This window comes from Bactrocera neohumeralis, chromosome 3 (assembly GCF_024586455.1).
Source record: "Bactrocera neohumeralis isolate Rockhampton chromosome 3, APGP_CSIRO_Bneo_wtdbg2-racon-allhic-juicebox.fasta_v2, whole genome shotgun sequence".
NCBI classification, from domain to species: domain Eukaryota; kingdom Metazoa; phylum Arthropoda; class Insecta; order Diptera; family Tephritidae; genus Bactrocera; species Bactrocera neohumeralis.
Window position 1 is genome coordinate 25475785 of NC_065920.1, and position 15445 is coordinate 25491229.

General features: G+C 36.4%; 1 protein-coding gene across 5 annotated transcripts in view; it reads right to left on the minus strand.

Moving 5' to 3' along the window:
* LOC126752754 (1-phosphatidylinositol 4,5-bisphosphate phosphodiesterase classes I and II) overlaps nt 1–12817 on the minus strand; it is a 144513-nt gene extending 131696 nt beyond the window's left edge. For 4 of the 5 annotated variants that reach the window (XM_050463720.1, XM_050463719.1, XM_050463718.1 and 1 more), the window contains exon 1: nt 11828–12817. The gene's annotated coding sequence lies outside the window, so the exon portion shown is untranslated. Of the gene's footprint in view, nt 1–1790; nt 2037–11827 lie in introns of those variants that run through there. The other variant, XM_050463717.1, reaches the window with a different exon arrangement.
* Nucleotides 12818–15445: the final 2628 nt, after the last annotated feature.

Sequence of the window (15445 nt, forward strand, 5' to 3'; positions counted from 1 at the left end):
ATTCAATTTTACCACCGCAATGATATGAAAGAGCTTTATGGTAGCTGGTGTAATAATTTGACAATGACCTCCGCCCAGTTTTTGGTTATATCCCATATCTCCGGACCCGATCAACCGATAGTTTAGAACGTGGCATTCTTCTTACATTCTTATGTCACTTGTGAAAATGGACGAAATCGGACAACAACTACGCCTATGCCCATATATCACAATTTTAAAATCCAAAAATCGTTTAGTTTCCAGTAGGTACACAAATTAAGAAGCATTTAATATAACGGGACCAAATTGTACACGAATAATATCTTTCGTGTGTGCCACCTTATGAGCAAAAATTGTTGAAATCGAATGAAAACTGTTCATGCCCCTAGGTACCGAATATATGGACCCCGGTAGCTATAGTTGACTTTTGATCGAGAATTTTGGTCAATGTGTGATATATAACTGAAATTAATAAATAATCTGTCTCTTACAATGTTATGTCTGTATGTTAAAAATGGGTTGAAACGGACCGTATACTTAATATAAAGATTTTCGAACTTCTGAGTGACTTTGTACCGCATATATCGACCAATATGTGAGTTACCCCAATGAAAATAAGAGAAGGTGTTTTGCTCATAACAGTCTATCTTTGTGCCTAAAATAGATGAATTTGAGCGAAAACTGGGCCTAGCCGCTATATAACTAATAACAGGATTTTCGAACATCTGGTTAACTTTACTTTATATGATTGGTTTTACACCTTAAACTTTTTCGCTGGCTTTGATTCTAGCAAGTTGCAAGAGTTCCTTACTTTTTATTTTTTCTTTATTTTAATGTTTATTTTTCTTTATTTTATTTTATTGTATTTTGTTTGTTTTTTTACTTATTTTAGTTTTTACTTTATTATTTTAATTATTTCGATCTACTATGCTATTTTTTTGTGTTTTTATTCGTCCGAAAATAACATTTTCCTTGTTTTGGGTTTTTGTCTTTGTGTGTTTTGTAATATTTTACTGTATTTTAATTTATTTTATTTTATTTTTTTATTTTATTTTATTTTTTTTTATTTATTTTATTTTATTTTATTTTTTTTATTTTTTATTTTTTATTTTTTAATTATTTTAATTTTTACTTTATTATTTTATTGACTCTAATTTACAGTTTTATTTTTTTGTTTTTATGTACATATTTTGCACATTTTTTGGTTTTGTAAAATTTTTTTCTTTTAATAACCACACTAGATGCTCCTACATCAATTCAAAATGGATCACTAAATATGTTTGCCAAATCTTGATTTCACTGGAATACGAAAAAAACTGCTAGAATATAAATGTTTAAAAAGGCAGCAGCTATTAACGAACAAAATAAATAAATAAATTCCCACACAGATCACTAATCAACAAGCAATTGTTCGCCGAGCCACTTAAAGATTCGCACAGCAAATTTGTTTAAACAATTTCTTTTGTTGCCATTTCACACATGTATTGCTTATACATATGAACATATGTATGTATGTACATATATGAGTCTAAGTATGTAATCGCATGTTTATAAATGAGAATCGCAGCAGCAAGACGTTAAATATGCCGCTCCCACCGACAAGCACAGCCACATGGCGAGAGCATGTGCAATTTTGGTTTAAAGAAAAAAATTAAATAGAAAGCAAAAATATAAAAAAAATTAAAGAAAAACCAAAAAAAAATAAAAACAAATTAAAAAAAAAAACTAAAAAAACCTTAAATATAGGAAACAAAAAACATTAAATAAATGAACCAAAAACAACTGTAATTTTATTGAATTCTCATGCTCACCCATACAAATACCGCCGAATTAGCAAACGCAGGCAGCGACACAGCGACAACAAAAAACACTCGAAAAACACGCGTGCCACGCGAAGCTTAACTGTTACTTTGTGTGCATGTGTGTGTGTGTGTCAGCGCAATGATGAATGACTATGGCACTGGCAGGTGCGCCAACGTCGCCGAGGAAAGCCAACTGCTGTCACTAAGACACAAAGTGCGCGACACGTAAGAAACAAACGATGCAAACTAAGTGCATCTGCAGAGCAAATAGCAAAGATTTTATATATGGCTCTCGCACATTCCAACGACGGACTAAAGGGCGAAACTTTGGGGCGATTACGCATGCGCCAGCTGCGGGCAGGCCGTGAACAAAGTGTGCGGGCTGGTGGACGGCATCAACCAGATGTTCAAGCTGCTTACTGAAATCAGTGATAAGACAGCAGAGGCATAGAGAAACACACCACACACGTTTGTGCTCTGAGCACGTGTTGTGTTTTTTTTCGCTCGCTCTCGCTGCCTCGCGAGAACAAGGTGAATAGATTTAAGTTTTTTTTTTTTACAATGAACTCATTTGAATATTACAATTTTGATGGATACCTAATTGTTTTTAGCGTGCGTTTACACAATTCAACGCAGCTGAGCAAAGGTGTGAGTTACGGTGGGGATAACAAATAATGTGGCTGACTTCATTTGTATATTTATATTGAGATAGAGTATATATATGTACATATATAGTATATATAGTATATTGCTTTGCAAAAAATTTTAAAAAATTTTGAGTTTTCTTTCAAATTACGAAGGAACAAAATCGGTTTTCACAAAAAAGTCTCATAAAGTTTTTACAAAAGTGATTCAAATACTCACATGTACTGCATACAATACATATAGTCACCTAAATGTAAAACAACGCATCATCAAAAAATTCTTTAAATCATTTTCAGTTGTAATAACCTATATATAATCATTTTATAGCCAAAACTCGAATTTTGTTTCAATATCAGTGTATTATACCCAATATATAACCATTTTATAACCGAAAATTAAATTTGATTTCAATATGAGTGTATGATAACCAATACGTAATCATTATAACGAAAACTCAAATTTTGCCTCAATATGAGGGTATGATAACCAGTATATAACCATTTTATAACCAAAATTTTGGTTCAATGTGAGTGCATGATAACCAATATATAACCATTTTATAACCAAAATTTTTGGTTCAATGTGAGTGCATGATAACCAATATATAACCATTTTATAACCGAAACTCAAATTTGGTTTCAACATGAGAGGTTTCTATCACATTTTTTTTTCTTCGCCTCTAAACTAATGAAAAGTGATGTTGCGTTATTTTGCATTTTTGGTGACGATATATAAATATACATACATAAGTAGGTATGCAAATTATTTCTTACAACATGTCACAAACAATAGATATTTTACATGCATATTGCACGTTTTATTCATTTTACTCAGAAGTTGATAAATAAATAGTTTCAAAAGCAAAATTTATTTACACTCATTCTCAGCACTTCACCTGTACCAGGAATATGTGAGTATGTGTGTATGAGAGTATTAACAAAAGCCACAATAGCGCTCCGTAGCAGCGCCAAACTACTTCGCAAGAGTTTTCAACTACAATTTTGGGACTGAAAATGAACTAGTCTGAAAAAGAGCAGACTTACACCGGACCATCTGACAAATGTAAGAATGTAAAATAGCTGTATTTAACAGGCCAAGCTTTAGAGAGTTGCGAATCGAACAAGTTATATGAAGTGATCAAAAAGAGAATGGCAGCACAATTATAAACAGCTTCGTTCAATACTGAAAAAAATTCAACTTTTTATTAACTCCTAGTTTTGAACATCATGCATGCCTTAGGTTAGGTTAGGTTAGCTGGCTGTTACAGAGATCGCACTTGGACTGTTTTATGCAGTACTTTGGGAAGCAGTAAAAATAGAACTCCTGTGCTCGATCTTATAAGTCAGTAAAGCGCCTTGTGGCCAAAAGAAATTTGCACAGGCGGGGTATTTCAAGTTCGGTGTGATGTCTGAAAGTATGAGTTCTCAAGTGTTTAAGCTTTGCTCTGGCAAAGGCGGGACAATCAAAAGCGAATTGTTGCGATGTTTCCACCTCGTCTTCTTTGATACAGCTTTTTCGGCGGGCGTCCGGTAAGATTCGCAACTTTTCCGCATAAAACCCCTACAATCAGGTAGAAAGTAGCTCAACTAACAAAGCGTAAGTTCTTTTGCCACTCGTTCACAAGAGTATCGAACACCAGTTGTGAACTAGTTGATTTCACTACAGGGAAATTGTGCGATCACGTTCATATATTAATAGGTACACATATGCAAGGAGAATATTTAAATGCTCGCTTACATTGTTGAGTAAGCAACTGTTTGTGCTACCTTTTGTCGTTCTCCATGCTTTGGCACGCGCTTTAATGCTCAAAATAATAAGCAACGCATATCATAATAGTCATAAGTAAGCGCCAACTAGTAAGGTGGAGTAAACGAAAAAGCTTTTATCGAATCCCAAGTGTAATTAGCGAATAATAAAGAGTCATATGTAAGTAAGTTTACCTATTTATATACATGCATATATACATATATCTGACATGTGAATGTATATTACATATTTATGACTGTGACTCTAAAGAGGGAAGGTGTTAGTTCTTTGAAGGAAGTAACTGAATATTAGACACATGAGACAATGAGGTAAATTTGTAACACAATTTTTGCTAGAAGTTGCGCCCAGTTTCTCATATTTTCTATAGCACACGAGAAAAACGGTATTATACCAGTTCTAAGCCCCCTCATAAAATCTCTGGATTCCAAAGAGAAGTCATTTCAGATCAAAAATACATTTTATTTATAGGAAAGATATTCTGTACTTCGAATGGACTAAATAGAAACTTAAAGCGAAACTTGAGACTGTCAATCACTCGAAGAACACAAAAATTCTAACTAGCATCAATTCATACGAGATTCATTAGGGTTAGGTTAGGTTAAGAGGATCCTAACTTGGACCGCTTAGAACGCCGGACTCTTGTAATAGCTAAAAATTCCATATAATTGATCATAAAACCCTCATAAAACGATAAAGCGCTTTGAAATGTTTCAACCTCAGGCCGAAATGGTGGAAAATATTTCCAACTAACCTACTTCCATACAAATTGAGTCCCATAAGAACTTCTACCATCGCGGCAAGATCAAATATTTTAAGGGCACATATTTCAGAAGTTCTCCTGTATTCTAATCTACGTTGGCCAACGCTTGCTAAGCGAAATCGGTTTCCATAGATCAAATTCTATAACGCAAGGTGACCATGGATATCCAAGTCATGCCCACTATGATGTGAACAGTGCACGGGTGTCCCTGTTGGTAGCTCGTCGGCTTTGCAGTTAGCAGTTCTGCTATGACCAAACACCCAAACGTGTCTGATATTGACACTTCTTCTATTTCTACATGCACTTTTGAACTAACTTTGTGGATACAGTTACCGAGCTCAGCGCTCCCTAAAAGAGGTGCACTTGGGAGAAATATTTTTACTATTACCTTAACAGCAGCCACTTCTCCTTGAACAAATCCTACAGCGGTCCGGCAGCCTAAAGCAAAGCTTGACGAATACCTACTTAATGAAAATTACTCCTCCAACATTTCCTCGTAGCTTCTACCCATCCGTAAAAAAGCTCATACACCTCTTCTTCAACGACTTCTTCGCGTCCACATATCCTCCTCCAATGTGGGTAAGAAGTAAAATATGTTAATCGCAATACCGACGAAGTAAGCAATTTTCAACCAAAATCCGGTACGAACAAAAATAAAAATGGGAAAGACCACAGCTTTAACTCGGAGCTGGGGTATACCAGTATTTGCCTGAAAAATCGATCGATCTTAACATCATGATCGAAACAAGGGTATAAGGTGGTCAGAAAAATGTGTTGGTCATCACATCGTGATTGAAGCAAATGTTTACAAGGCTTATGGAAATCTGATAATTTTGTCTGTTAAATCTATCGGTCACGAACAAGGATAACTCAATCATAGCTTAAAAAAGATATTTTATAAAAGTCAGCTGGTCACCAAATATTGCGGAGAAAAAATTTAGTATAATAAATGATATACTATATAATTGAAGATATAGTTAAAAAAAAATCCAATACTTTCGGTTTTCCCACTTTTTTAAAGAAAAAAATACAGAAACTTCAAACTTAAGGGATAATTTTTATTATCATTCGAAAGAACATTCTTTGGTATTTAGTTTTTGAACATTATCTCGACTTATTCGAGCATTTTGACTTATGGTATAACTGGCGAATGACACGTGTGATGCTTTGCTCCAAGGCCTAAATCGAAGCGGGATTGTTCGCTTAGACTTTACATATCCCCTAAGGTTGTGATATCACTCGAACAAAATTTGAAATTATCTGCTCACCGAAGTGTTCTCTCAATAAATCCATTGATTGATGCGTTGTGTGGGAAGTGGCACCGTCTTGTTGAAACCAAATTTCGCCGAGATCACGATCTTCAACTTCAGGCATGAAATAGTTGGTTATAATGTATCGGCCGCTATTGACGGTTACGTTCGCACCGAAACGATGTTTGAAGAAATATGAACCGATGATTCCACCGACCCACAAACCACAACAAACAGTTGCTCTTTCGGAATGAAATGGCAACCCTTGAATCTCTACAGTTCGAATAACATACTCAGTATTTGTCACCGCTAAGTCATAATTCCTCGAGAAAAATTTCGAGTTGTTGAGTTCGAACAATGAACTTAGAAGAAGTGTGATCAACTGTCATATTTATTTTGCATACAGACAAAATCTTCACACGATAATATCCAGGCCTTTCTTTCTTACCTACCATGTTGTAAAATAGTTGGAAATTAATCCTCCTGTTTAGATTCATAATTATGGCTGACAAAATGAGCATTTTATATCCAACAAAGTGTTGCCAACAAATTGACGTGTGGTTTCAAGGTGAAATTTCACTAAATTTCATTAACATATTTCACAGGTAAATTTTTTTCTGAACAGATCCACCTTTTTCGACTTTTACATTGCGCTAGCAGAAAATGTAAACACAAAAGTCAAAGAATAAACTCAGCAACGGTATTTAAAACTCAATCTTATTTGCCTCGTATATCGAATTTTATAAACTTTGATTCGGCGCCGACCAAAGTAAACAACATTATATACATACATAAGCAAGTATATACATATGTACATATTTAAATTCGACTGTGGAGGTGAGGTGCTTCAACAAATATTCCTCTGTATATACATATGTATGTATATCGAATTTATAATTTCCCAAAAAGATACCCGCTTAGCATGCTATTATAGTTAATATTTACACATTGTTGTTATTTTGTTATTATTGGCATCCTATTAGGTCTGGCCTTAGTAGTGGCTGCCACTGCGACACCGTTGGCTACTTGTAAACATGTTCGGAAGAAATTTCCACTGATTATTATTTTCCAAGTTCAGTCTCCAGCAAATAGAGGAATGCGAAATGTTCGAACGACACACGCTCGGTAAAAATGTGCGCAAGTAAGTCCCCGCTGTTTGTCAATAGATGGCGCCAGCAGTTAGTGGTGATCGATTTTGATATACCCACAAAGTGATAAACTTAACCTAGACATTTAAAAAACAGAAACTGAGTTTCCACATTAGTGACGTTGTGTATGTCTCATATACTTTTGAGTGTTCGATTTTTTGCCAAATAATCAGTCAAAGAATTCGAAATCGGAAAATGCAAAAAGTTTAAAGAAGTACTGCCTCAAGTGAAACAACATGCCGTGATTGGTTTCGTTGCTTCAAAGAAGGTAGTTTCGTTATTAACGACCGTCCGCATGAAGGAAGGCCCAAAACGATGAAATGGAGACGTTACGCGATGTAGATCAAAGTGTAAAACGCAAGAAGATCCCCAAGCCATATCAAAGCGACTGCAAGCGTTGGAAAGATTCAGAAATAAGATACCTTATGATCTCAATGCCAGCAGAGGAACGGCCTCACCTTGCCAAAACCTTACAATAAAATTGCATTTTCATTGAAAAAGTAGCGAGAACTTAGTTGCGCACCTAATATGTAGAAAAAGAGCTTTGATAGCTCATTTTTTAAAGATGAGCTGCTTCATACCAAAAGTGATTAGCAAGGGAAATTAATTGACAAAACATTTAGCGGGAAATTGCTTATTAAAAAACTCTACTCTATTATTAGCCTTGAACCCTATTGAAGATAGGTATCTATTTAAATATAGAACTCTCAATTTCGTCAAAAGGAAGACTGTCATTTTGAACATTCAATGAAACTTTAGCAATCTTCTCTCCATTCACTCGAAAGAGACTATCGTTAGGAGCTCACTCGCTGTCCTATTAGCACATCTATCGGCCTCAGCTATTTCGGACTGAGTAGGCAATTGAGAAGTAGAGTCCTCTCTCGACGAACAAATACCAAATTCTACATGTCACTCATCATCCCCGTCCTGCTATATGGTGCAGAGGCGAGTTTTCAAGGGAAAGGTTCTGCGAAAGATTTATATTCCTTTACGCATTGGCCTCGGCAAATATTGCATTCGATAAAACGATGAGCTATATGAGATATACGACGACATTGACATAAGTTCAGCGAATTAAGAGACTGCGGCTACGCTGGCTAGGTCATGTCGTCCGAATAGACGAAAACACTCCAGCTCTGAAAGTATTCGACGCAGTACCCACAGGGGGATGCAGATGAAAATGAAGACCTCCTCTCCATGGAAATACTGGATGGAGAAGGACCTGGCTTTGCTTGGATCTCCAATTGACGCCAAGCAGCGAAAAGGAAGAACGACTGGAGCGCTGTTTTAAACTCACCTATAACCGCGTATGCGGTATCTGCGCTAGTAGTTCCGATTTATTTTGGATATTTTGAACTTACTTTCATAAGTTTTTCCTTCATGCATCTGTTTGTCGAATTTTCGAGCATTACTCTTTTCGGCCAGCTTGTCAAGATGCGGCGACTAAGGTTTCAAGACCGGAGCATACTCTTGTATAATCCCCAGGGGTTATTTAGTGACTAATGCCCAGAACATACTGAACTTATGGATGCCACACTTCTCCATCCTGCTGAATCACAGTGAAATTATAACACCAATCCCACAGTCACAAATACATAAGCATATACTTTATCGTTTATGACTTTCTTTCCGGTATAGTAGATACTATTGATTCCTTAGAACTCCTACTCGCCTAATAGTGGATTATGCAACATTGTCTCATATTTCCTATATCCATACAAACCTATCATACCACGTAAGTGTGTATAGCATTTTTCCTCGGCGATACTAAATAAATAGCAGAAAACAGAACGCAGACACTAAAACGCCAAGGATGATGGCAATAATGGGGTCTTTGAGTGCGGTAAGGGAGGGGTAATCGCCAGGTAACTCGTTTTCTGGTGGGCAAATAAATTACTCGTGGAATGCGTTTGATGTGGAATTTTCGTGTTGCTATTCATTGTTGATATTACAATCATTCGTTGTTGTTGTTGTCTAAATTGTTATTGCTATGAAATACCGAACACTTTCATTCAGGTACACTTTGTACGCCAGATTGTTTACAAACACATATGAGGGGAAGGGCAGAGGCAGTTTGCGCAAATAACACTAGCATAGTTATATACATATACATATGTATATAGGCGAGGGTGGACCAACAATTATTTAGTATAAAAAAAAATAAAAATGAATAAAAAAAATTTAGATTTTTTCTCAACATAACCTCATCTTAGCTCTATACACTCCTCATTCGGCTTAAACTTTTGGTGGGCGGGCGACTTGAATTGAAAATAAAAAGAGTAGTCCGAAGCCTAATCTGAGAATATGGTGCATAGGACAGCAGTTCGTAGCCTAGTTCGACGAGCAAACTCGTGGCAACAACGACTACGTGAGCCCATAATGATTTGTTATATTGGAAGACCACTTTTTCTTCTCCAAATGTGGTTGTCTTGTTTGCAATACAGGGAAATCCTTGTTCTCATTCTACTGCTCTAAGTAATTGATGCAATGTACTTTTTGTAATTAATGTGGGATCGAGGACATTTATCACGTCATTCTGGGTACGATACTTCGTTTACCTCAGCGATTAAAAGAAAACCTAAAATTCTGAGAGAAATTGTCTAGGAGAAAATTTCTCTTGCAATATTGGTATAATTGGGTAGTAAGCCAAAATCATTATCGCACCATTCTCGTACATGCGTGTGCTCTTGTCGGCTGTTTTTCATTAAATTTGCAAACTTAAATATTTATGCAAAGTTTGTTTACGAGACACCAACGCAACCGGCGCACTCTAAAGCTTTCTATACAAAGTCTTTATTACTTCCGATCTTGGGTAGAACAATATCAGATGCATTTAGTTTCCAGCAAGATGGCTCTGTCTGCATAGAATTTCTTCTTTGATAACACTTATATTTGAATTCGCCAGTCAATGTGGGTTCAACCAGTTATTTCTTCGATCTGTCACTCTTCATAGTTGATCGAATCAAAATAATGTTTTATGATAATATTAATAGGATAAAGGCGAAGACTCTTAATGAAATTGTTCTGCAGATCAAAATTAAACGCAGCATTTGACCATACGTCGAATTCCCGAATACTTGAAGTCCTCAAAAGATTCAAACGAAGGGTTAATCGGGTCCCACAAGACATCGCAGCCGATTGGAAGTTGCACCACGACAACGCCCCGGCTCACATCGCCTTTCTTGTGAACAGCTACCTAACCAAGACCGGCATCCCAATGCTTCCGCAGCCGCCTTACAGCTCAAATGTGGCCCTCCCGGACTTTTTTGTTTCCTTGACTGAAGAGGCCGATAAAAGGGGATCCAAGCAGCATGCACCTCGGCTCTCAAGGCTATTCTGGAGAATGCCTTCCATAACGCCTTCAATGCTTGGAAATCGCACTGGCAACGCTGCATCGAAGCAGAAGGAGCCTATTTTAAAACTTTTTAAAGAATTGTAACGATTGGTTCAATAAATTTTTTTAAATAGACTCAGTCCTATTACTTTCCGGGCAAACCTATATCCTGTATGTCCCAGAATAAAGTTGTATTTGTTGTTTAACAACAAAAGCTTTGGAACATATTTCAGAGAGAGTATTTAATAATTATAAATCCGCTTGACAACTTTGCCAAGTTTGACAAGTTTGAGTGACGCACTTTTAACTGGAAGTGCGAACTCGAAATACTGTTCAATTTTATGCAAACTTAGCATATTCGAATTCTTTCATTATTATTTTAGAAGTTTTATGTTCTTTTTGACAAAATTTCTAGAACTTCAATGATTTTGTTTTGGAGATTCTTCTTAAGTAAGCTCCTCGACACTACTAGAAGGGGATTACCAATCTTGAAAAAAATTCGCTGGGTCATATTTTTCACACGAGCGGTTAGATGTAGAAACCTCAAAAGTCAATCATTTTTTTATCAAAAGTATATTGGTGCCCAAAATATTTTCTGAGAATAATGACAGTTTCATCTCTCATTTGTAACTTTTCAAGCTAAGAAATATTTTTGATAAAATCACTAATCTCAACTCTTGTATAATATTGCAACGCTTACCATATGAAGTCACGGTATTTAGACACTTTATATGAAAAAAAACCGTTATTTCCACCCCAAAAAAAAATAAAATAAAAATTAATTATTACGACATTTCTTCAAAAAAAAATTTGCTATTTTTTAAAAGACACGCCACCAAGTTTATTCTAAGTCGCTATAAAGCCGTCTTCGAGACTCACATACATCTCAAGAAAGCTTTCGATAGTCTGATAGTTGATGCACAAATTGCATTGTAACACGGAAAGTGCTTATGTCATGTCACTGTCAACAGTTTGAGTTGATTACGAGTGAGCGAATGTGCAATGGCTTGTAATGATAACGGTGCAATAAGAAAATAAGAAAACTGAAAAACGACTTCGAAGATGCGAAACGAAATATGTATGTATGTATATAAATCAAAGTATTTACTAAAGAACTACATATGAAAGTAGCGACTGCTTACCTATTTAGTTCCAGGCCAGGCAGCCGCCGGAAAAATCGCTTGTGTTGTTGTAGCGGTTGCAGCGATAATAGAGCACAACGGCAGCGGCGGCTGTGCGAATCACTTTGCACACAACGAGATTAGCGAGATTTGTTTGATTCAGCTGCTCTCGCGTGATTAATCTAACGACACATGCACACACACACATACACATATATAATTTATAATCCACCTATTTTGCAAATTTATATTTCTTTTATTTTCTTTTTTTTTGTTTTGAGTGTGGTATGTGCGCTCACGTAATGCACACACACACACACATAAATTAATATTTTTTTTGCAAGAAAATGATGTTTCTATAAACAATTTAAGACTTTCTTACGCTTTTCTGTTAGCTACCATTGACCGTTGTTTGGCAATTGTTTTCTTATTTTTGTGGCTTTAAATACACGGCGCTCCATTCATTTAGTATGGCAGTAGTCAGCTTTCTGGGCTGCTCTAGTCGCGCAATCGTTATCGCCGATGCCAAAGTCAGCGCTGCCTCGCCGTCGCCGTCCCAGCTATTTCGCTTCGTTCACTATGTAAGCCCACTTCAACGTACGCTCTACAATACACTTTACTTGCTCAAACAGTTTTCAGTTATACTACGGCTAAAACGTTTGCACATTTTTTGTTTGATTTTTTGTTGTACAATTTTTTTTTTCATAATTCTCCACACCTGCCAAATTCACTCAGCCGAGCTCTGCTGGCATGCACTGCGTTTAATTTATATATAACTTTTTTCTTTCTCTTAGCAGGCAGCTAGCACTAGGTTTAGTTGCAAGATTTTACTAATTTGCGTTATGAATTCCAAAACACTACCTGGAACAAGTGTATTTCTTATTTGAACTAAACTTTTTCACTTCCAATAGGTATTTATTTGGCGTTTATCAAAGTACCGTGGTCGTGACCTGTGCGCACCATGTTCGAGATACAAATAAAAATTTGGTGATTTTGCGCGAGCAGAAATTAGTGTGTCGCCCAGTCATTTGGTCGGCGTTTTGCTGCAATTTCGCTCTTTGCTTCACCACTTTCAGCTCTTACTCAATCGGAGAACGTCAAATCTTTGGACATGCACTGGCTCTCCATTCAACGAATGTCACAATAAAGTGAAATGCATAAAATTGTATTTATTATGCGAGCAACGGTATCAGAGTTGTTAGCTACAAAACAAATGTGACATTTAGCGCCATCTATATGTCAACTTGTGTAGATGTTTGAATATTTAGTAAGCCTTTAGTGTGGGTATTAGCCGCAATGACAATTTTGAAAATGAACTTCGACTTTACGAAACTACTGTAAACAAGTAAGGCAGCGCTAAGTTAGGCTGTAACCGAACAAGTAAGGAAGTACTGCACTAAATATTTACAATAACAAGCAGGAAGTTGCATTGTTACTAGAAAGAGATTCCTTCTGAATTTCTTCAAGATTTCTTTTAGCCTTGACAGACGGCAGCGTTAATCCGGATTAACTGCGCACTTAATCAGATCCAAATTTGTAGGTGACAGACGGCAGCTGTGCGAGTTTGAAACTCTCATAAACAGCTCATTGTCCTTTTTATAATATTTTCAATGAAAATTGATAGAAGATAAACATTACGGTTGTTAGCCGACCAATTTTTACCAAACCATTTTTTATTACAAAAGCATATCAACACATTATTTTTAAAACTGTATCATAACATAGAAGTTTTATTGATATTATATTGAGAATTTGATAAACAGCTGTCAGGGTTGATTGTATTTCATTTACAATAGATGAAAATTGGCCATTTTTAACAATGTTGCCAACGAAAATGTCACAAACTCCCTAAAATTTTGAGAGTTATTTTTGGATTCAGCAACGGAGTTAGCTGTGGTAACTCCTGAATTAATCCCGAAAAATGCAATTAATCTGGTTTAACGCTGCCGTCTGTCAATGCTATTACATACTAACCGATAGAAGTAAACTGAAAGTTCGAAAATATTTTCATTAGGTATATGGACGCTAAGTGAGGTATGGCCCGATTTTACCCATTTTTGGCAAAATAATACTCCCCGAATTTTAATAATATACTCATAAATTGACCACTATGTTCTACATATGTGTGGATCCTCGAAATGTTACAGACCGATATCGATTATTTACATGCATAACATTAAATACGTTAAGGACACTACTTGTGAAAAGCTTTGAACCGATATAGTAAGTGGTGTTATATGAAAAGTGGGCGTGGTGGTTCACAGTGTATGATAGAAATGGCTAGATAACCTCACATACAAAATTTGGTCGAAATCGGTGGGGTAGTCGCCTAAAGGTCCAATTTTTACACTTGGTTCTGGTCAAACAAGGACAGTAGCTTCCCAGCTCATATTCCGAACATTTCAACAATGAAATAGTAACGTGATTGGCATCGACGGCACCGAAATATTCGCTTACATTCGTTTACTTTTTAACTGGAATATTACGACATAAATTGAACGTATCGAAAGAAAAAAAGGTCTATGTTTGAAAAGGTTACCTCAAGAGGAGGTGGAGAAGCGACAAATGATGAACAGATTTAAACCGAATTGGGAGCAGGTATTACATAGAGTAAGAAGTCCATTTCGGCCAAACATATTTACGCTATCCAACTAGCAATATATGGGTTCATTTTCTGTTCTTTAGAATGTGGATACAAGTTATGTCTGGAATATCCAACAGCGTACAATAAAATACCTAAAGACGGCCCATTTGAAAAAATAAGCTGTAATTCCTCTTCTTCTTTTTTGACGTAGAGACCGCTCAGGCCCAGTTACCACAGCGTGCTAGTTGTTCTTCCTTTTCGCTCTTTGATGCCAATTGGAGATACCAAGGGTAGCCAGACCTTCTCCACCTGATCTATCCAACGGAGTAGAGGGCTTCATCTGCTTCCATCGGCGGGTATTGCATCGAATACTCTAAGAGCTAGAGTTTTTTCATCCATTCGGACGACATGACTATCTAGCGTGTTCGCTGTCTCTTATATGAATGCGCAAAGGACCATAAATCTTCCGCAGAACCTTTCTCCCGAAAACTTGTAACGCCAACTCATAAGATATTGTAATTGTCCATGCCTCTGTACCATAAAGCACGACGGGGATGATGAGTGACTTGTAGAATTGGTCTTCGTTCGTAGAGTGAGGTCTTTAAGTTTCAACTCATTCGGTCCAAAGTAGCACCAGTTGGCAAGTGTTATTCTGCGTTGGATTTCGAGACTGAAATTGTTGTTGGTGTTAATGCAGCTTCCCAGATAGATGAAATTATCTACGATTTCGAAGTTATGACTGTTAACAGAGACATGGGAACCAAGCTAAAATTATTTGCTATGAAATCGAACGCCATGTTTTTTCTTGGTTCCACTCAGGTAATTTTGATATCAAAATTCACCACGGTGTGGAAAGCCGTTTGGTACCATTTAAACACAGCTGAATTAAAAAGAAATAAGAAAACCTCATGACCCAAATTTCGGTCTGCGAATATCTGTTGAATTACAATAAACTCGACTAGAGAGAGACAATTCAAGAAAATAGTCATATTTCTATGTCAGAATGGCAGTGAGTAACAATGAAGTAGATGGATCCTCCGCAACAAATTCATGAT